General features: G+C 43.4%; 1 protein-coding gene and 1 long non-coding RNA gene across 8 annotated transcripts in view; one reads left to right on the top strand and one right to left on the bottom strand.

Annotated features, from left to right (window-relative positions):
• LOC142830793 (uncharacterized) overlaps positions 1-14,573 on the bottom strand; it is a 51,969-nt gene extending 37,396 nt beyond the window's left edge. For both annotated transcript variants that reach the window (XR_012906293.1, XR_012906294.1), the window contains exons 1-2: positions 14,511-14,573; positions 12,158-12,226 (exon numbers count right to left, since the gene is read on the bottom strand). This is a non-coding gene — a long non-coding RNA (uncharacterized LOC142830793). The remainder of the gene's footprint in view (positions 1-12,157; positions 12,227-14,510) is intronic.
• The window catches only part of PLD1 (phospholipase D1), a 140,554-nt gene that overhangs the window by 23,192 nt on the left and 89,370 nt on the right, over positions 1-27,992 (top strand). The window contains exons 3-4 of one of the 6 annotated variants that reach the window (XM_075937951.1): positions 424-498; positions 5,985-6,043. The exons of 1 other annotated variant lie outside the window; for it this stretch is intronic. The gene's annotated coding sequence lies outside the window, so the exon portion shown is untranslated. Of the gene's footprint in view, positions 1-423; positions 499-5,857; positions 6,044-19,432; positions 21,197-27,992 lie in introns of those variants that run through there. 4 more of the 6 variants (XM_075937952.1, XM_014572375.3, XM_075937955.1 and 1 more) reach the window with 4 other exon arrangements.

Genomic DNA, 27,992 nt, shown 5'->3' with positions numbered 1-27,992 from the left:
GTTGAGACAGTGAGTTTGCACTTCCTCCACTGGAAGTCCTGTCCCAATTATTAATTTGTGTTATAAGATCACGCCTAGGCACATTTAGATTGGAGTTCCATGGCCTTGTCTAAATGCACAGTAAAGACAGTGTCTACCCGCAAAGAATGTTGTCTGCTGGGCTCTGAGCCATAGACAACACTGTGTTCTGCCAAAGGAAGCAGAGATGGATTGCTGCTTGTATAATGCCTGTATTGCAAGGAGATCATTTGAGAGGCCTTTAAAAAAACTGTTGTGATCAAGATTAATATGAATACCTCACTTTCTCATACGCACAGGCTTTCACATGATTAGTCAGTGGAAAATTTAAAAGAGAAGAAAAAGAATTAATCAGAATTAATAATCAATTAGTATTATATTAATATCAATCCTTTGCATTTTCAGAATATTGCATCTTCAATGCAAGTGTGACCCTTGTATGACACATCTACACCGCTTTGCCGCTGCCCTGTGCTATAGGTGAGTGTTGATTCATATAAAAAGTTATGTATCCGCAGTGTTCCCTCTAAGGTGCGTGGCAGTACAGCTTCACAGGTGATTAATTTGTCCTGCCTAGTCACAGGCTCAGGTTTCACTCACAGAGCTGACTGACTGAGCGGGGCTGATTAATCACCTGTGAAGCTGTGCTGCCAGGCAGTTTACAGGGAACACTGTGTAGCAGTTTGAGGATTTGCCAAAGATCACGGCTTAAATTGTGGAAGCAAAGTGAGTGAGGTAATATCTTTTATTAGACCAACATTTGTTGGAGAGAGAGACACACACACTTTTGAGCCACACAAAGCTCTTCTTCATGTCAGGGAAAGGTATTCCAAGCATCACAGTTAAATACAAGGCATGTATTGTAAGGGGCCATTCAAGGTGGCGTGTCCTGTTAACACCTCTGCAATCATACAACAAAAAGCAGGGGTTAGTGGGTTACTGATTACATCCCTAATTATAACAACTGGGTATGCCCCCCCACAACCTGTGGGATCCTGCTTAATTGGTTAAATGTAATGTTTAACCAGTTAATTGATTAAACAGGATTTCACACCCCATAAGAACATAAGAATGGTCATACTGGGTCAGACCAAAGGTCCATCTAGCCCAGTATCCTGTCTGCCAACTGTGGCCAATACTGGATGCCTCAGAAGGAGGGATCACAACAGGTAATCCCCACATAATCTTCCCCTGTCATCTACTTCCAGAGAAACAGAGGCTGGGGATACAATTTCTATGCGCCCCTACTTGTAAGAAGTCATAAATCTAGTGTCTCTGTCTCAGGGTGTGTCTAGGATACATGGCTCCATCAATGGAGCCATGTAGATGAGGCAGGATGACAAAGGGAAATGAAGTGGCGATTTAAATAATCACCATTTCATTTAAATCAAAATGGCCGCCACGCCGTGCCGATCAGCTGTTTGTTGGCACAGTGCAGCAGTCTAGATGGGGATCTGCCGACCCCAGAACCCTTCGTTGGCAGATCCTTTATGTCTCGTGAAACGAGGCTTACAGGATCTGCCGATGAAGGGTTCTGGGGTCAGCAGATCCCCGTCTAGACTTCCGTGCTGTGCCGACAAACAGCTGATCGGCAAGGTGTGGCAGCCATTTTTATTTAAATGAAGCAGTGATTATTTAAATTGCCACTTCATTTCCCTTTTTCGAGTAAAATCTACATGGCTCTGTCGACGGAGCCATGTAGTTTAGACGTACCCTCAGAGGGGTAGCCCTGTTAGTCTGTATCTTTTTTTTTTATTTAAGAGCATTCCTATAGCACCTTAGCATTATGAGCTTTTATGGGGAAGTGGGTCTTGCCCACTTCCCCATAAATACTCTCATGATACTCTCTATATTTTTTGTAAGTTTCTAAGACGTACAGGACTAATATCTCTGTGTAGTCCAGTGGTTCCCAAACTTTTTGGCATCACGCCCCCTTAAACTCCCCTCCCCTCCTCCCATAGCAGCAAAACTTGTTGAGCAAAATAAAAAAAAAAAAGGAACTGACCAAGCCAAAAAACAAAAATAGCAGCGAAACTTGGGTGTGGGGGAGGGAGACTGACCGGGGGGAGGGGAGCTGGGTCACCTCATGCCCTCCTGGAATTTCTTCGCACCCCCCCATCTCTCCAGGGGGCATGCCCCCCAGTTTGGGAACCCATGGTGTAGTTGATGATTTTCAGTGTCCAGCAGAGTAATAAATTTAGGCTCCTAGACTCTTCTTTGGAGAGGTTGTGTAGGTTTTCTTTGAGGATGAGGACTCGTAGGTCAGATATAGAGTGATCAGTTGTGCACCGCAGGGGTTTTATTTTTTATCATTTGCCTGGGTTCATTCAAGAGCAGAGTGATTGTCTGTGTTTGTTGTTGGGGCATTTGGTGCACTGCATGTATTTAGCTGTGATGCTTGTAGCACTGGTGATGTGTGGGGGTGGATGCAGGGCCACATAAAGTCCCTAAGGTGGGAGGGACTGGCCAGCAGCCAGCAGCAGGGCTGGTGCCAGTAGCAGAAGTCCGTGTAGTGCAGCTCCAACCCATCAATGGCGATGGCGGCAGGGAAGGTGCAGGTTGTGTGGCGCTGCTCCCTGGCTGCACTGCTCCAGGGAGTGCTGGGAAAAAGTAGGAAGGGTGGAGCAAGGGTGGGATGTGGTTGAAGCAGTGGGGGTGGGGGAGGCACTGGGGAGGTCCCCCCCTTCCTTCCAGTGTCACCAGTCCTCGCTGGCTTGGAATACTTTCCCCAGATAGGATTGCCAGCCCTCCAGGATTGTCCTAGAGTCTCTACAGGGCCGGCCCACAACATTTTGGCACCTGAGGAGGGGAGCTCAAATGACACCCCCATGCCTCCTTGCTTGGGCCAAAACTTTGAAAGGTCTCAGTTCTGCCTTCTTCCTGTTCTACTTCTCTCATGGTACTGCTCTGCTACCTACATATGCACCAGCAGCAGACACAATTTTCTACACTGTGTCCTAGCGGCGCCCCCCCACAAGTCTGGCACGTGAGGCGGCAGCCTCAGTGCGCCTCATGGTAAGGCCAGCCCTGAGTCTCTAGGATTTAAAGACCTTTAGATAAATATTTTGTCATATGATGAAACCTCCAGATAGATGTCCAAAAAAATTGGCAACCCTGTTCCCAGAGGTGAAGAAAAACTCTGTGGCTCAGCAGCTTGTGCCTCTCACCTACAGAAGTTGGCCCAAAAAAAATAAAACAAGGCTTCACCCACCTTGTTTCACTATATCTTGGGACTGACATAGCTACAATTACACTGCATGTAGATTAAATCAGGAGCAAGGGTGGGAATAGAAAACACAAGTTCTGAGTTGCTGGCCTGTGTTTTAGCCCCTAGATGAAATGTCTTCCTTCAAAAGCACAAGAGAAAAAGTTTGACAAGTATCTGTTTGAAGAGTTACATACGGGGAAGGGAATTTCATGGGAACTACATGTGCACAACCTTGCATCTTCTTAGAGAAGGGAATGAGAGTGATGGGTATAAAATATGCTGTCCTGCTGCTTGATAGAGCTCTCAGCTGTGCTAGGCTATTAATCTAAAATGTTTGTTTCTCCCTGCTGCTGGTTCCGCAGTAATTGTTCTTTCTGCCAGAATGAACTAGATTTTATAGGAGAGAAGAGAAACATACTTTAGCTGAGCGAACACTCATGAGCTTGGAAGGATTTGCCAGAACTCTGTTAGCAACTCCAGTAGAAGTAAGGAAATCCACTCTTGGACCAAATTAAGAAGCAAGTACCTTGGAGTACTGGACGGTCCATGAAATTGGTGCTGGGATGGAGAGATTGCCATCTTTGTTTCCAGTGTGTCCCCTCCTGCACAAGAGCATGCAGAGGGGAACAAAGTAATAAGGAAATGCCAGAGACCCACTGGAGGAAGATGCCACTTGTTTTCCTGTCTCTCCCTTCCCTGAGTCCATAGTCCTGGCAAGCATGTGGCATGAGCAAAGGCAGAACTCACAGACAGCCAGGAATCTGGGCTCACTGATCGCAGGCAGCTACTTTGAGGGTCTATCCTGCCACCCCTTCCCACCCATGGGAGCATTAGCATGCAGTTTCATTAGCCTGTTGCACAGTGCTCTGCTCTGAGACACTGCAGCTTTCCCTGCAGATGGGTTTATATGCAGTATAGCTTGACTTCCCCTCTCCAGCACTGGCCCTATCTGCTCCTTGCAGAGGAGGCAAAGTGATGTCTCAGTTGGGGGCAGCATTCTGCACAACTACTTTTCTTTTCCATCGGGTTCCACCATAATTTCCATCACAGACTGGTGCCCCTCCTTGCTGCAGAGTGGCAGGGTCTTCTGGTCCAAGAATCAAGCTTGCTGAGCCACTTTAAATCACAGCTTTCAGGGGATTAGAAGTGCCATGTGCTTCTGGCAGGGCGAGAGGAGGCTTCGAGTGCTCCCCTGCCCCCAGTCCCTGATTGGCCTGGGGGTGGGGGAGCACAAGAAGTCTCCTCCCACTGCCAGGGGAATGGGTGCTTAGTGAGAGGGGGGGGAGCAAAGGGGCTCCCCCACCCTCAGACCAATCATGGTCTGTGGGTGGGGAAGCCCAGAAACATCCTGGCCCCACCTCTTCCTTTTGAGGCACCACCACTTCAAAAAATTTTGAAGTGGTCCCTGGCAAAAAATGATTGCCCACCCCTGTAGCAGGCAGATTTAATGCATTTTTACCAGGACTGCTCTGTGTTTCAACAGCACCTAACAGAGAGGAGTGTTGGTCCATGAATAGGGCTCTGAAATGATATAGTAATACAAATAATAATTAATCATATGTATAGATTATTTGTGTTCCCCTGACTGTCAGTTCAGGGAAACAGAAATACCATCTGCCTCTCTAAAACTCGGAGGCTGTGTCTACACTGGGCCACTTATTCCGGAAAAATCAGCCGCTTTTCCGGAATAAGCTGCGAGCTGTCTACACTGGCCCTTGAATTTCCGGAAAAGCAACAATGCTCTACTGTACAAAATCAGCCGCTATTCCGGAAAAACTATTCTGCTCCCGCTCAGGCATAAGTCCTTATTCCGGAACACTGTTCCGGAAAAGGGCCAGTGTAGACAGCCCAGTAGTCTTTTCCGGAAAAGCGCGTCTACATTGGCCACAGACTCTTTTCCGGAAAAAGGGCTTTTTCGGAAAAGCAGCCTGCCAGTGTAGACGCTCCTTTTCCGGAAAAACTGAAAATGGAATAGTATTCCGTTTTAAGCATTTCCGGAAATTCATGCCAGCCTGTCTCTTTTTAACGTGCACAATAGCATGTTCAAAAGGGCTTTGGGGTTGTGCACTTGAAATTATCTGACCAGTTTAATGTTTGGAGACTACTCAGATCTGACCCAAATATGACCATAGTTATTAGCTTGTGATATACTAATAACATCATATGTATTTCACTCAGTGTGAACTTGCACGACTTTCTTGTCCTTTCCTTAATCAAATATACTTGGCTGCAGTTGCTGAAAAACAGCCTTTGCCTTGTTATAGAATAAATGTAGTTTGAGGAGAGAACAGAGAGAAAATCGTTCCCTTCTTTAAGTACCAAATTCCCCTGTGATTTACACCAGTGTAAGGCAGGAGTAAGTTCACTTGAGTCAGTACCGTTATACAGGTATCAGTGTGCAATAACTAAGAGCAAACGTTGACCCCAAACATTTACTATTTGTTTCCTATTTGGCGGTAATAACAAGTACATAAAATAAAAATGTAGCAGAAATCATTAGCTTGCTCTGCTTGTGGTTCCCCCCCTCCCTCTCTGTTTTCCAATAGTCTGTTTAACATATGGGGAGTGGTTTTTGCTTATTTGCAATGCTCATAGGCTAAAGTGTCTGGTGGGTTGGGCATGCCACAATTTGCCTTTAGGGAATCAGCCTGAATTCTTGAACTGAAGCACTTAGGAAGACGCAGCTTTTCCTGTCTGTGCAGATTTCTGTGTCTTTATTTTTCTTATAGTAACATTGTCCTGGATATTCATTTCATAGGAAAGGAAGGTTTTCATTTTAAAAGCATCATGAGGCACCTACTTTCCCAGGGGCATAAGGTTAGTAAAGAAAGGTTTGAAGTTATTCACGGCTTGCCAAACATCATTTTCTCTTGTTGTATTTATTACCAAGCTAACACGGAACAGCTGATAGAGTAATGCTGTCAGATTGTTACTTTCTCTCTGCTGGGGTTGGGAAGGGTTAGCAATTTTAGACTTTTTCAGAAAGAAAGGGAAAAATACTTAAAATGTGTGATGGCACTTTTCAAATTAATACATTGATTGGATACTGCCTTGTTTTAGTTGTGTTGGTGCTGGGGAGATGAGTTCAAAGGCATTGCCCTTGTCTGAAAACCCTTACAATACACTTTTAGTCTGACTTTTCTTTGTAACCTTCCACACTTTACATGTGGCGTGGACTTTTTTGTCCATGATACTGAGCTGCCCTGCTCTCACCGACGTCAAAATGGCAGCTGAAAAGTCCGTGAAAATTATGAAATGACATTCTCTGAAAATTATTAGTCTCTTAAGGAGTTTCAGCAGTGTAATATTTTGTTGTGAACATAAACATCTCCTAGAGATGCCCTGTACATTGAATTAGGTGCATGCTGCAGCCTAGTTTCAGAGAGACAATGAAGCAGGCATTTTAGCATTGCCTCTTTAGACACTTGCCGGCTCAGAATATTGGGTAAAAGTGGACAATTCTCTTGACACATTTGAACTACCCCAGCTGCTAAAATAAGGACTTGGAGGAAGAACAGTTTGGTTAATCAGAAGTTGAGGTTTCTTTCCCTCTTTGTATTACTGTTCCTTTGCTTGATGTAAGTTTAAGATGCTTTCTTCCCCAAAGTGTAGCCTGATCTTAGAAGGTGCTGAGCATTAAACATGAGGCATAAATGCTGCCCAAATTCAGACCTAGTGCAACTACACTGACTTTCAGGGGAGGAGCAGCAGCTTTTCCCCTCCTAGGGCTGAATTTGGATGGCCATATATAACAATAATATGTGTATTATATGTTAGTATCAACAGATCCTGCACTTAGTTGCACCTGTGTGACCTTAGTGACATCAGTAGATTACGTGGAATTCTCTGTGAATAGAGTTTGACGGCTACTGTTTCATTATAATAGTCAATGAATAAGGAGTACAAATGAATATGGAACCTATTGATAAAAAAACAAATCAGATGGTCTTTGAGCATCCAATTAAGAGCACAGTAATTCCTCATTTAACACTATACATATGTTTTTATCATGTTAAGTGAAAACATGTTATGTGGGGTCAATTTTCCATTGAAAATAATGGAAAAGGTGGGGGTTGAGTTTCAAGCGGTGGTTTCTTTTGGGACAGGGACATAAGGTTGGGGGAGAAAGGGCTACAGCAGGGAGGGGAGGTGTTTGGCTCTGGGGAAGAGAAGGGGAGGTGAAGGGATTGGGTTGGGAATATGCCCCTGTGATGGGTCTGCCGGGACCCGCACTGTGTCTGGCGAGGGGGCGGGGGGTCACCAGGGAATGGCACGGCGAGCAGCAAACCCTCCGCTGCTTTGCAGTGAGGCGGGGGAAGCCCCAGCAATGGGCCGGCTGGGGAAATCGTGTTATTCCGGGGACGGTCGTGTAATTCAAAAAACGTTCCCTAAAAAAAAAAATCGTATGATCACAAAAACGTGTTAAGCTGGCATGTGTTAAATGAGGAATTACTGTATCTGGAAAGCACTTGATCCTAAAGGTCATGACCCTCAGTAAATTGTATGGGTTGGGTTTTTCAGGAGCAGCTACAGGAGTTAGGCATGTCTCTGACTGAGAGTCAACTCTGGGATGTATAATAGACTTTGAAATCCATCTCCGGGGACCTGCTTCAAAACCTGTTCAGATATTTAATTTAGTCAAGATACGCATTTTAAAAGTTCCCATTTCAGGATCATGAGAATTTTTTTATGTGGACGTGTCCCTGGTAATGTTCCTGGAAAAGACTGTAAATTGAGATTTGCTGTGACTAAACTCTTCTTTCTTTTCCCAGAAACATGCACATCTTCCATTAGAGATACACCTATTAAGTGTGTTATAACTAATGGAGTTAGGGCTACACCTTGTGTGCTCACAGCTGATGTCAGAGCAATTTTTGCACTATTAGTTTTGTTTTTTAAAAATGCTCTGGATGCTTCTTTATGTAAAATACTTTTCTTATGAAATGATCCACTTTCTCAGAAAGTGAAATAGATCATCTGACACAACTATAAAATATTACTAGCTTTGTAATAACAACAAAGTAATTTGTTTGCTTAGATAATTATTTTTTTTCCCCCTGTGGATGTGTTTACTTCTAGGAAAATAATCATGATTGATAATGGCATTGCCCTCCTCACGTAGGGATGGTTTTTACAAGCGACTTCACAGTAAAGCTAAGAAAATAGGTGCAGTTTTGTGTGTTTTATCCATCTAATACAAATTGCTGACACATTTTTTCACACAGTTTAACTCTGCAGTCTGGTAAAAATTTATCTTAAGTAGCAAATTGCTGGAAATTCAGAAGCATAAGACAATGCATTTTGCGAGTATTGTCACAGATTTTTATTGACCCTAAAAGTCAGCTTTTATTTATAAAAAATACTTATTAAAGTTACTAAGAATGTCTACCCTGCATACATGGGACGGTAGTCTGGAAGACACCACTTTCCAAAAGTAGCTCACATAAGCCCCAAACCATTGCAATAGTTTAACTTATTCTGTCCTTGCCTGTGGCCTGTTATGTTGTCTTCATTGCAAAACAGTGTGTTTTTACATCACGATAGCTATTTCATTGTAAAGCACACCTTCCCTCTCCCCACCCCCCACCCCCAGTTAATTCAGTTTAGCAGGTTGAGTTAAAGCCTTTAGGCAAGTTCACCGACCGACGGGGCAAGAGGGCAAAAGAAGGCAACTGCCCAAGGGCTCAGTGCCCCCAATAGCTGCATTGGAGCCCCAGGCCCTTTTAAATTGCTGCCAGAATACCACATGGCACCCTCCAGGCATCAGTGAGGGCTGCCTGGGGAAGGTGTTCCACTTTCTGGGTGGTGCTGAGAGCTGCCTAGACCCAGCCCTACCCTTTCTGCCTGAGGTCCCACCCCTTCCAGGGGTGTGAAGCAGGGCCCACTCCCACCTGGCCTAGGGGCCCAGTGAGGCTGTCAACCCTGCTGCCTGTAGGAGAACATAGCACTGAATTTGTACTGCTAATTTGAGTTGAAGCTAAATTGGCACGTCTTCACTTGTATTTTATCCTGAGTTAGCTAATACAGGTTTGCTCACCCAAGTTAAGAGCATGCTTTTTATTTGCCTCAGTGTGGGGTAGAGTATAAATGTGGTGGTCGAAAAACTTAGGTGGCAGGTGTTTGATATTGTTAAACATAATGGTCTGATTTCTTCTCTGGGTGTGGTTTTTCCAGTGTTCGTGTTTGAATGGTCTCCATTTTCCTGGCACGCCTGTCAGGAAAGCAGTTGACACTTTGTGTGTGCGCGTGTGCGTGCGTGCATGCGCGCTTTTGTTTTATTGACTATTTTGGACAACATTTTCTCCTGTTTATTACCTGCCCCTGATGAGTCCTTTCTGTGGAAATTCACCCTCAGGGGCTGAACCTGACTCACTCCTTAGCCATCAACATGCCCTTGCATGTTGGCTTGAAATGCACATTTTGGTTGAGGTGTTTACAAAACCTTGTTGGTCAGGTTTTTATTTTTGCAGAACCAAATGCAGGTTCAGATATGGTTCTTTTTTCTCTGGAGGACAAGGCACAGAGAGAGGGATCCTTCAGATAATTTTTTTCTGGTTCGGTCCTTCATAAGTTCACCATGGGTGCATCTACATTGTACCATAAGTTGAAATAAGATACACAATTTGAGCTATGCAAATTGTGTATCTTATGTCAACGTTATTTTGAAATAACGCGCTGTTCCAAAATGTCCCTTACTTCTCATGGTATGAGGTTTGCAAGGTTGTTAGAATAGCGAACCTGTTATATTTCAAAATAATGGGCTTGCTGTTAAGATGCGGGGTAGCTATTTCGGGATACCTCTGATATCCTGAAATAGCACTGCAGTGTAGACGAAACCCATAAGTGATGAGTGACGCACAGCCTCACCAGGACTTCTGCTTACCTGTTTGATGCTGTGGAAGAGAAATGGAGCTTGATTTTGTTTAGCAAAAGAGAAACAGATGGCCTGAGGTTGACAACTGCATTATATTTCCAGGAAACTTTTCTGCTCTTTATATTGCTACCATAGATTTTAGTTTCATTAATAAAAACAGGTGTCACCAGCTGCAAAAGTACAATACACATACTCCGCCAATGCTGTTTCCATTTACTTGTGAATGGGATGGGGAAGGGGCCTTGCAGTATGGGTAGGTAGACTCTGGCTACTCCCAATCACCTGTGGTTTTCACCATCATTTCCCTCAGCTTCTCCTTTGCCCTCTAAAAGAGCCTAGATCTGGACAGCCCTGATTTCCTGCAGAGCGCCTGGAATCCATGGGAAGATATTAGAATTGTGGGTAAGCCCCACCGTCCCAGCAGGACAATTGGTTGAAAACCCAGTGGGTAGCCGTGGGGAGATTTTTTTTTTCTCCCCTGCTTGTGTTCCCCTGTAGTCAGGCACACTGATCTTTCCATAGTTTTTACTCGCTCAGGCAAACTCCTGTTGACATCGGTGAGAGTTTACCTGAGAGAAGCTTGAGCAGAGAGGGTGTAAAGATAGCAGGCTTTGGCCTGCACCTATTTTTAATTGAACGCCAATGCAATGCTATGCAAAGCAGGAAAGAAGAGACCCTGCCCTGGATACATTTACTGTTGAAGAGGGTTTTTATTGTTTCCCCTGCCTCTGCTCCTCATCTGCCTAGAACATTCTCTGGGCTTCTCTCCACTCAGGCTAGCTGCTCTGCTGCATTGAGTGGGGAAGCAGCAGCAGGAGAAACAGTGAGTGAGAGGAGAAGGCTGAGCACATTTCTGTCCTTCCTCCCACAGCTCCGTTCCTTCTGTGCGGAGGGTGGCGTACAGCACCACCTGTCAGTAATGTGTTAACATATGCATTTGCACAGGAACAGATGCCTATCTGTGATCTTAGTATTGCCAAGTACTGCCTCAGTAGTTCAAAAATAATGAGCCCCCCCAATCATGAGATTGGCTTAAAATAATGAGTTTTTTAAAAATGAAAAAGGTGGAGTTCTTTTTATTTGCCTTCTGAGGCCTTTTAGATTCACATTTGCAAGCTTTTCTCAGCAGACATTAGGGCCTAGAAACTTTGTTTGAAATGAAAGCTGAGATTCTCTCTAATCACATGGTCCCAGGAGCTGGGGATTTAACACCACAACTATCATAAGACTTGCTATGAAATCATGGGAGCTGGGAACACTGAATGAATATGTTGCTGAATGGTACTATCCCAGGGCTTCTATATAGTGTCAGGAGCATGGCTAAGTCAGACCTTGCTCAGACATTTCACACATCCCAAGAACATGCTGCCCACAGATGCTTTCTAGATCATTAAACTCAATAAGCAATATAAATGGAAGATTAGATAATCAAAGCCCAGACCTGTTTTTCATTTGTCAGACAACTCGCCCACTCTAGTGTTTTTCAGAGGCACTCTAATCTCTGAAAGAACCATCTGTTTAAATAAGAGTGGAAAGTGGGTTCTGTGAGTTTGTCCTTGTGCATGTGTGTTTATGTTTGGGGGATGCATGAGAACAGCCTCTAAACAATCTGTGCATCGGCAAATGTATCCTAGTTATATTTCTGCTTCTCCCACAGGGAGGAGGAAGGGGAGACACGGGGACAAAGATGAATCATTTATGCCTAGAAGAACAAAAACTTAATATATATCAAATAACTCCATCATTCATATGAGCAAAAGTAGGGATGGATCCTACCATCCTAGAACTTTGTTAATATTCAGGTTAAGGACAGGGCAAAGTGATAAAGTAATACAGGAGTAACATATTATTGCTTCTATGATAGTAGTGCCCAAAGGCCCTATTGGGCTAGGCACTGTAATGACATAGAATGAGGCTATTTTTCACTGTCAAAAAGGTGTAGGTTTTTATACTAAGGTTAGTCTATACTAAGATTTAGTCTACACTAAGCCTTGCCATCAACCTTACTTACATCACTTCAGCTACACAAATAGCATAACTGAAATCATTGTACTTACTGTGGTGTTTTGCATGCGGTAAAGTCAGCGGGGGCTGCTTTCCCGTTGACACCAGCTACTCTTCTTGTCCTGGTGAAGGGAGTAACACCATTGATGGGAGAGCACTCCGAAATTGATTATCGTGTCTAAGCAGACACAATACATCAGCTGCGGTGGATCGATTGCTGCAGAATCCATCTCCGTTGTAGGGAAGACAAGCCCTCTGATAGTTAACTTGAGGTAGTGCTCTCTTTCTCAGGGCAGGTCTACACTTAAAACACTGGTGCAGCTGTACCTATGCAAATGTGTTGCTGTAATGTTTAAGTGAAAACACTTTCCTGTCAGTGTAGATAAGCCATCTCCAAAGAGGCAATAGCTGTGCCATGGCTGACCTAGCCCTGTCCACACAGGGCTGAGGTTGGCATAAACTACATTGCTCAGAGGAGTGGATTTTTCACATCCCTGAGTAACATAGTTATTCTAATATAGCTCTTCAGTGTCAATCAGTCCTCGGTGTCTACACAGACTGTTTCTTATAGTGAAAACATGACTTTGAAGGTGAGGCTCAGTGTAAATGTGGTGGTCTTAAATCTGATAGGTCAGTGTGGCATTGCTACCCTAGACTGTTTCATTTCCTTTCTGTGTTTCCTGGACTTTCTATTGTTAGCATTTCAAGGGTCTCAGCTAGTTCACACTTCTGTGAGGGCAGTGGTTCACACTTTTTTTTTCTCCTTTTGTTTTACTGACTATTTTCTGAAATATTTTCTTTTCATCGCTTTGAGTTGCTTCTTTGTTCTCCTGCATCTACTGAACATAAATGAGACAAGGCTTGAGTGGCTTTTACTTAGTCGAGGTAAACTTGCAAGCGGGGATGGAGGTAAAGTGTTGACCTCGCCTCATTACTTTGAGGTAAAAAAAGATTCCACCTGGGCTTGTTTCCATTACAGCTTTACAGAACTTGCTAACTTGCATTAGTTACCTTGCTATAAAAACACACCTTTTTGAAGATACAGCCATGGAGTAAGAAACAATCTGTCTTGACAAGCCTAGAGTTTTAAAAGACAAGACACCCAAAAGCTATAACAAGAGTTATAATATGCATGCAGAATTAACAATATGATGGTATTAATTCTATTAGTATTTTGCAGAAGAAGGGAATAGGTGTCTTTCCATTTCACATGTTGAACAAACTGAGTTGTAGTTGCTGCCTTGGGAAGATTTTCCCATCCTAAGAGACTTCTAAGCTTGTAATGTTTTTTCCCATCCTGAAACTGGACAAAAAATCAAAATCTTGAAAGCTTTCATGAATTTATAATTTGGAAAAAAAATAGCATAGGATCAGTTAACAATTTTTTTCCATTTCAGTCTTTTACAACAGCATTTTTAATTTTTTTTTTCATATCAGGGTCAGCGGAAGAATTAAACATTATTTTCTTAGGGTAACTATGTTGCTGTAGTGATCAGAGTGTAGATTCTTCCTGCATTAATGGAAGGAATATACTTTTCTCACAGACATACATAATCCATTTCCCTGAGTAGCAGTAGCTAGGTTGATTAAAGGATTCTTATACTGGGGATTAGGTCTGTTTAACTACAATGCATGGGGATGTGATTTTTTTCATCTATCCTAGTGACATAGCTAGGTCAGCCTATGTTTTAAGGGCAGACCAGGGTTAGATGGCTCCATGTCAAAATATAACAGGCCTGTTTCTTGTTGCTCTGGATTTGGTGGTGTTTACACCATTGCAAAGTGGGCATATAATGTATTACACCCTCTCTTCACTATAGTGTAGAAGATTACACAGGGTGCAGGATAATGGGCCACCAGGCTTATTTGTACCTAATGTTTCTAAAGGATAAAGGGAAGTTACTTGGAGATTGGCAGACAGATCTTTATCACAAACCAGCATTGCAGTGCTAGGAAATAAGAGGTACAAGCGCTCAACCAGGCACCTCTGTGGCAGACTTTGTTCAAACTTGTGCAGGTGGATGATTCACTGGACACTTGCTTTCCCCAGCCAGGTTTCATGCAGTTGCGTGTCTTGAACCATTCTCATTCTTTCATGCTGCAGACCCCATTGGGGAGGTTTTTTTATATTTCCTAAGCCTTTAATCTAGGAGCATTACTAATGTGTAAAGGATCAGACACTTTAGCGTCACTCCCCACATCCTTCTCCTTGGTCTCTGAAATGATACCATTTTTGTCTGTAACTCTGAGTCAGGCAGACGTGTTTGTTTCTCAGTCATTTTTTGTTGCTGCTCTTGTTCCTTTGTGAAATCAAGTCCATTTTTTAGTGTGCTCGGTTTTTGCCCCTTGTCTCAAATTATACCATAAACACTTTGGGGCTACGATTGTCTTTTACCAATTACTTACTGCAAGTCGGGACCATTTCTAACTGGGGCCTCTGGACATCCATAGTCCACTGTGATAAGTATAATAATGCGCACTTCTGCCAAGGTATAAATAACTTGTGATAACCTAATCATTTCCATGACAACACATTGTGATGTCAAGTGATCTCACTGTGCAAAAAAACCAGAGAGATATTTGGGTTGAGAGAGGCTGAGCTTTATTATTGTTCAGTTACATAAGAAACTAAATAGCTAGTGCAGGTATAATCATTTTATTTTTTTACCAATGTGCAGTTTATTCATTGCTGGAGTCTTTCAGGTGGTTATGGTTATATAGCTCCTTTGGCATGTTTCTATAAAGAATGCAAAACACGCATTGTTTGGTATTTTCTTGAATGCTCACTCAGACACTTAACATGTCAACACTCAGATTTGCCTTTGTGAATTGCAAGTGTTACCTGTCTGTCATGCTTAAAGAGTCACGGAAACAATCTAAACCAGAGAATGCTGCCCTGAAAAAGTATGTAACTCTCATATTAGTCAGGCAGAAATTTATCTCTGGTCTATTTTATGAGTTTTCTGAGTGCTTGATCATGCAAACTTTGCATGGTAAAACTTGCAGGCCTGGGCCTTAAAAAGCTATAAAGTCTGAAAATATGAAATTCTATGAAACATGCTTTTGAAAAGAGTGTTTAATTTAATATCAATTAAATGGAAAGAAACCTACTGACTTCCATGAGCTTTCACTTGGATCCTTACACTGTAACAGATTGTCCATGGCCTCTTTGAAATGTTTACTGAGAGAGAAATTCCTAAGATTGGCCCTGATCACGCTGAGATTTTAATGAGTTTGAGTCAATTTAGCTGTTTTCATCAGTGGAGAAAGGAGCAAACAAGACTTAGGTGTCTATGTCTGAGACCCAGAATATTTTGTTTCCCCTGACCCAAAGTTATTTCTTGTGTATTTTCCAAAGCTTGCAGATCAGTAATACTCCAAATGGGCACAACAATGCCAAGATGTAATATGAATTTGTTTTTATAGTATTGGACATTTATAGGTAATCACTTGGCAGCAGCATTTGATGGGTTATACATTTGGCAATATTTATGATGCTCTGGTTTTCTCGATGTAATAAATCTGTTTTTTCTTTTAAAGAAACCTAAAAAGTTTTCTATCACAATTTTAATCACTGATACTGCTTTACATGAATATGCTTGTTTAGTTTTATCTCATTAAGAAATATACAGACTCCTGTTCTGCCGGCTCTTTCTTTATAATGAACATGCTGACTGTTTCTCAAACCTGTTTCTCGTCTCCATTGAACAGGTGCAAATCTGACCCTAGAGAAAGGGCAAAATGTAGTGATTCACAAGACTTTACATCCTTGTAAGAGACTGCCAGAGAAATCAATGGGAGTTTTGTGAACAGAGAAGGAGAGTCCATAGTTCATAGTTATATCCATCATGAACTGTGGGATTGGCTGGCTATCATTATTAGTCTTGGCTGTTGGTAAGCAAATGATGTGAGAATGCATAATAGCATCTCTCTGTGTTTGTATCTGTTGTTCAGAGGCAAAGATTATTTTGCATTGTGTGTCTATAATGCTGAGCATAGTGGAAAATGTATTCAAATTGCGGTCTCTAAGAATTACTGCTATACAAATAAATAACAGAATGAATGAAAAGTGCAAGTTGTGGCCTCATATTAAAATAGTATTTATTATTAGTATGCTGTAAATTTTATGTAAAGGGTAGAGCTGAAAAGAGCCTTACAGAGATCAAGTTTGAAAGACTGAAGTATCAGACCCTTTATCCAGCTATATCAGGACAATAGTGAATGTAGCAATTTGTTAAGTGAATTGACCAGAGAGTTATATTTTTCAGAACTGAATTAGATTTTATGCTCTATACTGGACTCAACTGTTTTTTGTTACAAAGAGCTTTAGAATGAACTTGTGGGAAGGAGGTCAAGAACACTGAGTACATTTATCATAATTGTAATTCACTATCTTTGTATATCTCCTAGAGCAGGGGTGGGCAATAATTTTAGAAGGCGGGGGCACTTCACCAAATTTTGAAGTGGCCCATGGCCACCCTGAAAGGGGCAGGGCCAAGACATTTCTGTGTTTCTCCCCCTCTCCCCACAGACCCTGGTTGGCCTGGGGATGGGGGAGTGTATTAAGTCTTTGCCCCCACTCTTCCCCTAGAAAAAACCATCAGCTGTTCCAAACAGCTGGTGGTTCCCTCTAGGCACCTGCACTCCTGGTGGTAGGAGGAGAGTTTACACACACCCCAGGTCCTGATTGGCTGGGGGTAGGCCGGGTCCAGCCCACTGTGGCTCTCTTGCCCACCCTGTCCTAGAACATAAATTCATCAAGGTCATGTCAAGCGGAAGTGCAATGAATATAGCATTTCCTGGAACAAGGATGTCACAGTTTGAAAAGATGTAATTTTGAGAGGTTTGCTTGTATGAGTTGTGGGAACTAGTGTATATGTCCACTGAGCCTTAAATCCACTTAAATGCAGGGGGATTCAAATGCCAGATTGGATTCTAGTGCTGTCACTCACCATGTAGCACTTGAAGTATAATGTAGAAAAAACAACTTGGCAGGTGGCAATCTGTCTACCCATCCTAGAGCAATGCTGAATGATTATGAAACTTCAGCTGGCAGTGAAGCATTCTCCTCCCTTGTAAATGTGAGCAGTAGCATCATTCAAACTATGCACTGGTTTTATAAGTTACTTGCTGTTATTTATGGTAAACAAGGAAAATCTTAAAATGCCAAATGCAGCTAAACTAGAGGGATGCATGCTTTGTTGCTTCTGTAGTCCAAGTGAATAGCATAAATCAGAGCTCCTTGCATCCCTCCACAGCTATGCGAGGGATGGGGGTGCAAAGAGTGCGAGCACGCCTCCCCTAACATGGTCCTCCACGTAAATGTGAGGCCCGGTGGTGCATTGCCCAACCCTCCCTCCCCCGTGCTCTGGCTGGCCAGGGATGATTTCCCACTCCAAGGAAGGCCGAGGGCAGGCTGGGCCACCATGGCAGTGGCAGGGCAGACACCATCCCCTCTCGTGGGCTTGCACCCCCCACAGCGATTCCTACATATAAGGCCTTACAGTCCTTTGACTCCACAAGCTCCCCATATATCACTTTCAAACCCCTCCATTTCAGGATCTTCCAGATACTTTTTTCACTGCTTCCCTTGCCAGAGGGTCTAAGCATCCTCCTTTCCCTCTTCCCTTGCCTTGGCAGTGCTCTGTGCGTTCCTGATCCTGTGTACCAGGCTCTTCCAGTTTCCTCTGCCAGAGGTTCTGAGTGCTACTGCTGCCCCATTCCCTGCACACGGCAGGAACTCTGTCTGCTCCCCCTCCCCCCCCGCAGATTTCCCATCTGCCATGGGCTCTGTGTGTTCCCCATGGCCTCACCCCCCCCCCCACTCTTCCCACTTCACCCCTGGGGTTCAGTGTGCACTCATTCAATCTCCCACCTCCATGCAAGGGGTACTTTGTGCACTCCCATTGTGCCCTTCTCCCCACCCCCCATATTGAGCAGAGCTGTGGGAGGAGGTGGTGGTATTCAGGAAGGAGCTAATGACTGCCATCAGCCATTACCAATTAATATTCTGTCCTCTTCATGTGTAACTGCTTTCATATAGACCAGTTTCTAAAACTAAAGGACCAGATCCTCATCCAGCATCAATTGGCATAGTTCCACTGAAGTGTTTCTGATTGATGCCAGCTGGGAATTGGATCTATCATTTGCAAATTATAGGCTTAAGAAAACAATAATTTAAAATATGGCCAGGCGTATAGTGCTACACTCTGATCTCATGCTAACCGGTGTAAATCTGGAGTAACAGTCAAAGCCAGTGGAGTAACATCATGCAAAATGGTTGCAAGATCAGAATCAGGTGTTCTATAACCATTCATGATTTGCAAAGCAATTAAACAAAAAACAACTAGTGGAAAGGGAATGGCATGACTCTGAAGCCAGTCCCAGGTGTGAGGAAGTGTACTGAGTGCATTGGAAAACTAGCCCATTTCTCACTTCTTTTCAGTAATCCCCTGATGAGACAAGGTATGTAAGGGTAAGATGATCAATCTATAAATACAGAGAGGAGACTTAAAAAAAAAATGAAATGAACCAACGGGGAAACATTCATAAGGAAAAGTCACAAGTGTAGGATAGAACCAGATTTATAACAGACACTTAATTGTGTTCATAAACAGTTACTTCTAAGTGACTCATTTATTGCCACCAGGATGATGAATACTTATGGCGTCAACGATTAAGAATTGTGCAAATGAAAGATGAAGAATCCGTTTCAGCTAGATATTGATCCAATGCATCAGAACCACCCTTCTTCAAGGTTTAACCATATTCTCCTTATCTAAACTTGCAGATAAACAGTGCTCAACATTTGTCCAGCTCACCTGTTGCTAATACTCACTATCAGTAACAGGTAATTTTTCTAGTGTAGAGGTGATTTAGTCAACTGGTCTCTTGAGAACACTTTCTATTTTGTTGACGATCATTGTTTCCTTGAATTCTCCCATGTATCTGCCTTCCTCCATCTGTTGTCTCTTGCCTTATACTCTTTGATTCTTTGGAGTACGGGACTACCTTTGTTCTGTGTTTGTACAGTACCTAGCACAGTGGTGTCTTGGTCCATGCTTAGGGCTCCTAGATGCTACCTGTACAAATAATGAATATTCGTATACACAGTAACTTTTGTGCAGTTCCTTGTGATCCACAACAGAATCTGGCCTATAAACTCCCTACCAACTCCAACTCTGATTCCTGTGACAGTCGTACAGGATTTCCAGTGCCAATGGTGAAATTAAAAATCCAGGATCCAATCTGAATCCACAACTGGATGGCTGTTTGATATTAATATTCTAGTTTTGGATCAAGTGTCATTTTTATTGGACTAATAGGTATGTTAAATGACTTCCTGTTTTGGGGATTGTTCTGTGTAATTAAAAGTTTCCTAGGTTGGTTGTAGCAGCTCTGTGGAGTCTGGCCTGGCTTCTGCTGTTTTTTCACCTAAAGGAAACTATTTTTAAAAGAGGCTCCAGGAACAGCTCTGCATGTGGACTAGCTTGTCAAAACAGGTGATGATCATATCTAGTGTGACTGCAGTTTTCTAAAGAGCTCAAGGTTGGATTATCTCTGCCCCAAGTGATATTGTTGGGATTTTTTTATCTGTTAAAGTTGGTAGCTGCAGAGTTAAGCCAAAGCTGAGCATCTTCGAAAATCCCCCTTCAGTTTAGCACATGTGATGGAGTCTATCCTCTGCTAATGCCTGTAGCTTTCAGTAAAAATGGTCGAGGTCCCATTAAAAATTAGGTTTTAAAATGGACTTTTCCCCCTCATAACATGATCTGTTCTTCCTGTGAGAAATTCCCAGTCTTCCCATCTTGGGGAGGAAAGGCCCATGCCATCGTCTCAGATCTTCAGCCTTACCTTAGAATTCTTAAAGGTCCACTCTGGATTTGTCCCAAATAGAAATGTCCCTTAGGAGCTTCCATACATGACAGCTGTGAGGTGACAAAGGGAAAGGAATCTTGTTTAGATGAACATCTGCAAATTTGGTCAGCTGAAACATGCTCACTTTCCTATGGCATGCAGAGAATATGACCTGCAAGACCTCTTTTCTCCATTGCTTGCCGGAAGGTACTTAGTAAAAACAAAAGCATCCAATCTTGATTTTAAAATTGTCGGTGATGGAGACTCCACCATAACCCTTGGTAAATTGTTTCAATCGTAATTTACCGTCACTGTTTAAAAAAAAAAAAAAAAAAGGACACCCCATTTTAGTCCAAATGTGAAATGACAGCAGGCCATTCTCCCAGGGGTGTAGGTATTGGGTTGGAGGCCCTTACCAACCTTCCCTCTTATCTTTTCCAACCATGTGCAAAAGTTTTTTATGCGCACCAAAGCATGTGTGAATGTGCATCACCAGTAGAAATAAAAGCTTGCTGTCGGTGCTACTAACCAGCTGGATGGCACTTGAATCTCTCCTGAGTGGCTGCACAAGTGCACAGCTTGCAAGGAACGTTGGTCCTATCCCTAGCTAGTGTTCTGGGAGTAATTTTGCAAATAGATCTTTATGATCTGAGGGTATTTCCACAGGAAGAGGCAGTCCAGATCCAGAGTTTCATGACAGGAAGATGAAGAATTGGGAAGTATGTTGGCAGAGGCAGGTTTCATGACAAGCAGGGCAAACGTTATTTTTGGCATTGTACTTTGGGGGTCGTTCGATTTCCTGGCTTAACTCGGCAGCAATTCATAAGCAGCAGCTCTTAGCAGCAAGGGTGGAAGAAAGGGAAAGCTCTTGTTCTTGCTTGAGACTCTGAAAATCACAAGCCCTGTCTCCTGTTCAGAGAACACTGCAGGAAATGAAAGAGTAGACTTTACAATGGTGTCCTGCCAAAGTAGTGTGTGACGCAGCACAAAACAAAGAATAGGAACTGGGACATTTTTTTAACAAACCGCACTGAAAGGTCACTAGGTTGAGGGAGAAGTCATGAGAACTGAAATGAGGGTAATCAACTCAGGGAATGCTTTTCTCAGTGAGGATGAGGGTGCATGCACAGCATCAAGTGTCGGGAGGTACTGATGGGAGAGCTCTGTTTCTACTGGAAGCCATCAGGGATGCCTAGATTTTTTTTTCCCCAAAATTCAGGCTTCTACATTGTTAGGTAAGTTTTTAAAATAGCTTGTGTCAGCATCCTAACCTTCTTACAAAGTGATGAAAGGGTGGCTTAGCCAGCACAGTATTCCTAAAGGAAGAAACTGGGGCTGAGTGAATCTCGTATAGTTGGCAGTACTGCAACTTGGTGTGTTCAAAAATCCTGATGCAGGCTCCCTAAAATCACGGGATTGGCTCAGAAATCACAACATTAGAAAAATCTGTGCTCTTGTTATTTGCCTTCTGACTTCCTCCGGAATAGGGCTTTATTCCGGAGGATCGCGCCAGTTTAGACGCTCTTTTCCGGCTTTTCCCCAAGCCGGAAAAAAAGCGGCGGCCATGTTTATTTAAATCCCTATTCCAAAGTTCTAAATTAGCATGGCTATTCCGAAGAAGGGGTCAGTGTAGACACAGCCCAAGGTTGGTAACCCATAGTTTGAGATTTTGCAGAATGATCCCACTTTTCTCAGGGCTAATAAAGACCATTTTTGTTCAGTCCTTCCTTTCTGTAATTAAACCCTGTCCTCGGGGGTTAGTCAGGATATCAGGCAAATGTTTTGCTAGATGAAGGGAAGCTTGTACTCCCATTCTGTGATGGGAGACAGACAGGGAATGGGAAGCAGGTAGCGCAAGCTATGTACGAGGCAGAGAAAAACTGCCAGAAAGTAGGTGGGCACAATGGGATGCTGCGTATATCTAGTATTTATTTTTTCCCCTAGATTTTTTTCTCTTTGCCCTTTCTGACTCTGTTCACAGTCTCTCTCTCCTTTCTGTTTCTCCTGTTTTTTCATTCTTCCCTCAGTTCCATTTCACTGCACACCTTGCTCTTTCAATAGATTTTTTTTCTGCCTGTTTTTAGCATCTAGGCTAGCAAACTTTTTAAGACCAAGGAACACCAGACAATTTTTTTTTCAGGAACACCAATTTTTTGTTAATCGGGGGGGTGGGGGGGAAGGGAGTTATTGAGGGGAAAAATGGTCGCCTACCCCTTTAAGGGCAACCATTTTGAATTCTGTTCTGTTCCGTGGCACACCGCTGACTGCCTCATGGTACACCAGTGTGCCATGAAATAAAGTTTAAGAAACACTGATCTAGGCATCTAGGCAGTACATGAGCTCAGTGTCATTCAAAGTGGTGGTAAACATTCATGCTCACAATACTCAGGTGTTTGAAATGAGGCCAACACCGGTCCACTATTCCCTAGCAAGCTAAACTGGACCAGTTGAGCTCAGCCCATTGTAAAGGGCAGTCTGGAGGCAAACTAGCCTTTCAGTGAGATTTGGTGCTTTTCAGAGCTCCTTGGTTGTGCTCTTTGTGTGATTGTGGCAGGATGCCTTTTCTGATGGCGAGAAGGGGCAATTTGCTGTTCCCGCTGCATGGCCAGCAAGTTCGGATGTCATGTCATTTACTGACAGATCAGCTGATGGGCAGTTCTCTCAAGAATGATCCTAAATCAGAATAACTCCATCTGCAGCTAGGCTACCCTAAAGGGAAAGGTTGAATTAAGATATGCAACTCCAGCTATGTTAATTATGCTGCGGGAATTTACGTACATTAATTAGACTCTCAAATTTAGCTCCTGTCAGCTTCCATTACTCCTCCCAAGAGCAGGAGTATTAGCCACCAACGGGGGCACCCTGTGAGTTCAATTTAATGTCTTTACTAGACTCACTAAATCAAACCCTGGAAGATTGATTGCAGCAGCGTCAATCTTCCCTGAAGTGAAGACATGGCCTCATGCTTGACATGTTATGGGGAAGAGCTGAGCTATTGCTTTGCTTGTTCCTTGCTCCTCCCTGCTGCCTTTTCAGCAAGTTGCTCCTGGTGGTAGCAGCTCAGTAGCAACCCCCTGTGCTCAGGAACTGCCATTTTGGTGAGCCCTTAGGTAGGTCACATGGGGGGGAGGGGTGAGATGGGAGAGGGAGACAGGGAATAGAATCTTGAGCTGGTAATTTATGGCTTGTGGACCCAATTTTTGTCTCAGCCTATATTAGCCCATCCCCAGGAGATAATTGTGGCTCAGGGAACCATACTTCCCTCTCTGCCCTTGCTTTTCTCCAGGGGATGGTTTGTAGCAGGAGCCTGTGCCAACTCCTCTCTGCTGATTTGTACTATCTGCCTGCTAAAAATGGGTAAAGCAGATCTAGCCAAAATTGAATTCTTTCTTAAGTTATCCAGAGGCAAAGAGGTCTGCTGCAGTCCCTAGCAAATAGCCGGGCTCAATACATGTGTTAATAGTTTACCCATTAACTTATTATGTCAGTTTATCTGACAAGCAGGACTCTGTGCCTGGCACCATCAAGAACGAAGGGAAGGTGAAGACATGATCTATACCTACCCCCCCTAGTATATAGTCATCCTTGACATTAATCTCTGAGGCAGTTGTTTGCTGTTTCTTTGCATCGAGTCTTTATCACCTACACAGGAGGCAATAAAGATGGAAAATCGTTATTTGTGTCTGTATTAACTTATTATCATGCAAACCCTGCTCTTTTGCAAGCCCTTTGTCCAGTTGCCATCTTGATTAATTGGGATGGATTTAGAATTTTCTTCAGTCTGAAGAGATGTGAGACTCTGTCCTTTCCAGATACCAGTGCAGATAGAACAAATACACAGTGTTATGCTGCTACCCCTGAATGACATCCATATGCTAGAAGTGGTGATAAGGTGGGGAAAATGACATATACTGTTATCTGGTGTGTTTGAGGGTTTGATTCACTAGCCTAGGCAAAGCTCTTACTGGCATTAGCAGTGTAGTTGGGATCCTGTATTCTATAAAAGCATCAAAATGCACAAATTATTGTTTTGAAAGTTAATTATTTCCAAAAGTTATAAATGCCCTTTTCCAAGCAATCAATTAAATAATTGTTGCCAATGTTCTATGCAAAATTTAGTTCTGTGCAAAATTTTGGCATGCAACTTTTGTAAATTATTTCTTTGAAGGCGGTTAAATCAGCTGGTATAAATGGGCATAGCTCCATTGATTGACTTAAAAACATTCTGATTCACACCAGCTGAGAATCTGTCACTGAGCCTTTTCAGTGTACTTGTCAAGCTGTGTGTTTATGATGGAGTCATACAAAGGTTGATGGGACTCTTTATTTTATACTCATATGTAGGAGGGAATTATCTGGGGTTAAACATAACTGTGTTTAAGGTAGGGATGTAAAATTCTGGTTAATCAGTTAACTGGCTAAACCTTTGGGGGGAGAGATAGCTCAGTGGTTTGAGCATTGGCCTGCTAAACCCAGGGTTGTGAGTTCAATCCTTGCAGAAGCCATTCAGGGATTTGGGGCAAATATTTGTAAGGGGTGGTACTTAGTCATGCTGTGAAGGCAGGGGACTGGACTCAATGACCTTTCTAGAAGATAGGCAATCTTCATTAATTATTTTTAATTATTATTTTGACCAGTTAAGTGGCTCCTGCTCCCCCTTTCCCCCACCCCCATATAGGGCTGCCAGCTGCCATTGCCTGCCCATCTGTACTTGGGGCTGCCAGCCCGTCCTCCTACATGAGTGGGGGCTAGCTCCCGACTCCTGCAGGACTGGAGTAGCCCTCCATCCACAGAGGTCCAGGGGCAGGGGGCTGCTCCTGGGTACTGATTAACCAGTACCTGGTAAGCATTACTTTGTAAGGATGTTGCTGACCAGGTAACCAGTTACCGGTTCACATCCCTACTTTAAAGACTAGGGATTTGATCTTGCAGCCTTTATTCATAGTGAGCCGAGCTGAACTCATACGAGAAGTCCAACTGAAGCCATGAGCCTGTTCATGTGGTTAAGCCCTGCTGGACCTTTCTGAGAGTTGGAAATTGGACAGTAGGGTTGAATGAAAATAAATCTTTAAAAAACCCTGATAAACAACAAAAGGTGATGTAAGATCTTATTCGATTTATGTCATGTCTCGTTTTTGCCAGTTTTTCCACTGACTCGGGTTACAAACAGGACAATGAGGAGGAAGGGAGCACATTAGTCATAATTGCAGGAAACACCTTCCATAAATGATCTGGAGAAAGGGGTAAGCAGTGAGGTGGTTAAGTTTGCGGATGATACCAAACTGTTTAGGATAGTCAAGACAGAAGCAGACTGTGAGGGACTCCAAGAAGATCTCACCAAATTGAGTGATTGGGCAACAAAAATGGCAAATGAAATTTAATGTGGATAAGTGTAAAGTAATGCACATCGGGAAAAATAACCCCAACTATACGTACAGTATGGTGGGGGCTAATTTGGCTACAACAAATCAAGAAAGAGATCTTGGAGTTATCGTGGACAGTTCTCTGAAAACTTCCACACAGTGTGCAGTGGCAGTCAAAAAGGCAGATAGGATGCTAGGAATTATTAAGAAAAGGATAGAAAATAAGACCCAGAATATCTTACTGCCCCTGTATGGTACGTCCACATCTTGAATACTGTGTACAGATGTGGTCTCCTCACCTCAAAAAGGCTATTTTGGCCTTGGAAAGGGTTCAGAAAAGGGCAACTAAAATGATTAGGGGTTTGGAATGGGTCCCATGTGAGGAGATGTTAAAGCGACTGGGACTCTTCAGTTTAGAAAAGAGGAGACTGAGGGGGGATATGATAGAGGTCTATAAAATCATGAGTGGTGTGGAGAGGGCTGATAAAGAAAAGTTATTTATTAGTTCCCTAAATAGAAGAACTAGAGGACACCAAATGAAATTAATGGGTAGCAGATTTAAAACTAATAAAAGAAAGTTCTTCTTCACACAGTGTGTAGTCAACCTGTGGAACTCCTTGCCAGAGGAGGCTGTGAAGGCTAGGACTCTAATAGAGTTTAAAGAGAAGCTAGATAATTTCATGGAGGTTAGGTCCATAAAAGGCTATTAGCCAGGGGATAAAATGGTGTTCTTGGCCTCTGTCTGTCAGAGGCTGGAGAGGGATGGCAGGAGACAAATTGCTTGATCATTGTCTTCGGTCCACCCTCTCCGGGGCCCCTGGTGCTGGCCACTGTTGGCAGACAGGATGCTAGGCTAGATGGACCTTTGGTCTGACCCAGTACGGCCGTTCTTATACTGCTGCTTAGTTGCAGATGACCTGACTCTGATGCAATTTTTCCTTTGCTTATCACCTGCTTCTTCCACTAATGTAAGGAGTATTATGTGTAGCCTCCTGCAGGCTCATTAACAATGTAGGGATGTGCTCAATTGCTGTGTCACTCATAACAAGACTTTTAGGGTATGTCTACACTACCCTCCTAGTTCGAACTAGGAGGGTAATGTAGGCATACCGCACTTGCAAACGAAGCCCGGGATTTGAATTTCCCGGGCTTCATTTGCATAAGCGGGGAGCCGCCATTTTTAAAACCCCGCTGGTTCGAACCCCGTGCTGCGCGGCTATACGGGGCTCGAACTAGGTAGTTCGGACTAGGCTTCCACGAGGTGTACCGGTAGTTCGGAATAGGAAGCCTAGTCCGAACTACCTAGTTCGAGCCCCGTGTAGCCGCGCTGCACGGGGTTCGAACCAGCGGGGTTTTAAAAATGGCGGCTCCCCGCTTATGCAAATGAAGCCCGGGAAATTCAAATCCCGAGCTTCATTTGCAAATGCGGTATGCCTACATTACCCCGCTAGTTCGAACTAGCAGGGTAGTGTAGACATACCCTTAGAGAGGAAGGATGGTCCAGTGACTAGGGCACTAACCCATGTTTTGGGAGATCTGGATTCAGGTCTCTGCTCTGTCACTGACTTCCTATGTGACCATGGGCAACTCACTTACCTTCTTTGTGCTCCGATCTCCCATCTGTAAGATGGGGATAACACTCTCCCCAGGAGGAGCGTTAAGAAGATAAGTACATTGAAGATTGTGATGGGGCTCTTCTCATGCTGATATGTAGAAGGGTATTATCCAGGGTTAAACATAATGTTTAAGGTTAAGTTAATACAAGGAATTAATATTGTTTTTTAATCACAAAGGGAAAACAGGAAACCGCATCTACTGACTTGGGATGCTTCTTTCTCTGTGCAGCATCCTCTTGAAAATGTAGCTATGTATGAATCAGTGGTAGCTGGTAATTTTTGTGAACCACTTGTGACAATGGGGTATATTTGTGTTTTTTATCCCATGCACGATTTATAACATCATTAGCTGCACATTAATGCACTGACTGAGCAAGTTCACTGTTTGCTTTCCATTTAAGATGAGAGCCAGTGAGTGTTTCTAAGAGGGTGTCTACACAACATCTGGGGGTCACACTCCCAGATTGGGTCAACAGATTAATGTTAGTGACATGTTCACTAGCACTCTAAAGAGTCTCATGTAAGTATTGCATTGACATTGCAACTCAGACTGAAGCCTACCCTCTCCTAGGCTTGCGCACCCAGACTCCAGCCCAAGCTGCAACATAAAAGCACTGCCATTTTTAGAGCAGTAGTGTTGACCTGGGCTGGGAGGCTTGCACCCAGATGCTGCGTAGATATATTCCAAGTAACCTCCAGTCCCAGTGAAGCCCTCATAATTCAAGCATCAGTATTTTAAATGGGAAACACCTAATCTTTAATGTAAGTGTCCTGGGGTCCTAGTCCTGCTACAGGGAAGTTTCCATGTCAGCTGGAAGCTGCATTTACTTTTCTACTAAGCCCTCCCTGCAATGTTGAAATTGTCCTTCTCTGCGTCCAGAGGGGCGGGTGTGCTGCAGTGTGCATGTTGAGGGCATTTCAAGGGGGGTGATCAATTAAGAGAATCCAAGGTGACAAGTCCATTAGAGCTGTGCTGCCTGAGAGATGGTGGGGAGGTCAGGAGCCTCTACGCACCAGGTCTTTCACCACTGATAGGTTCAGATGGATGCAGG

The sequence above is a fragment of the Pelodiscus sinensis genome, chromosome 10, assembly GCF_049634645.1.
Source record: "Pelodiscus sinensis isolate JC-2024 chromosome 10, ASM4963464v1, whole genome shotgun sequence".
Taxonomy (NCBI): domain Eukaryota; kingdom Metazoa; phylum Chordata; order Testudines; family Trionychidae; genus Pelodiscus; species Pelodiscus sinensis.
Note: the sequence above shows the minus strand (reverse complement) of the source record. Positions and strands in the feature narration are given on the sequence as shown.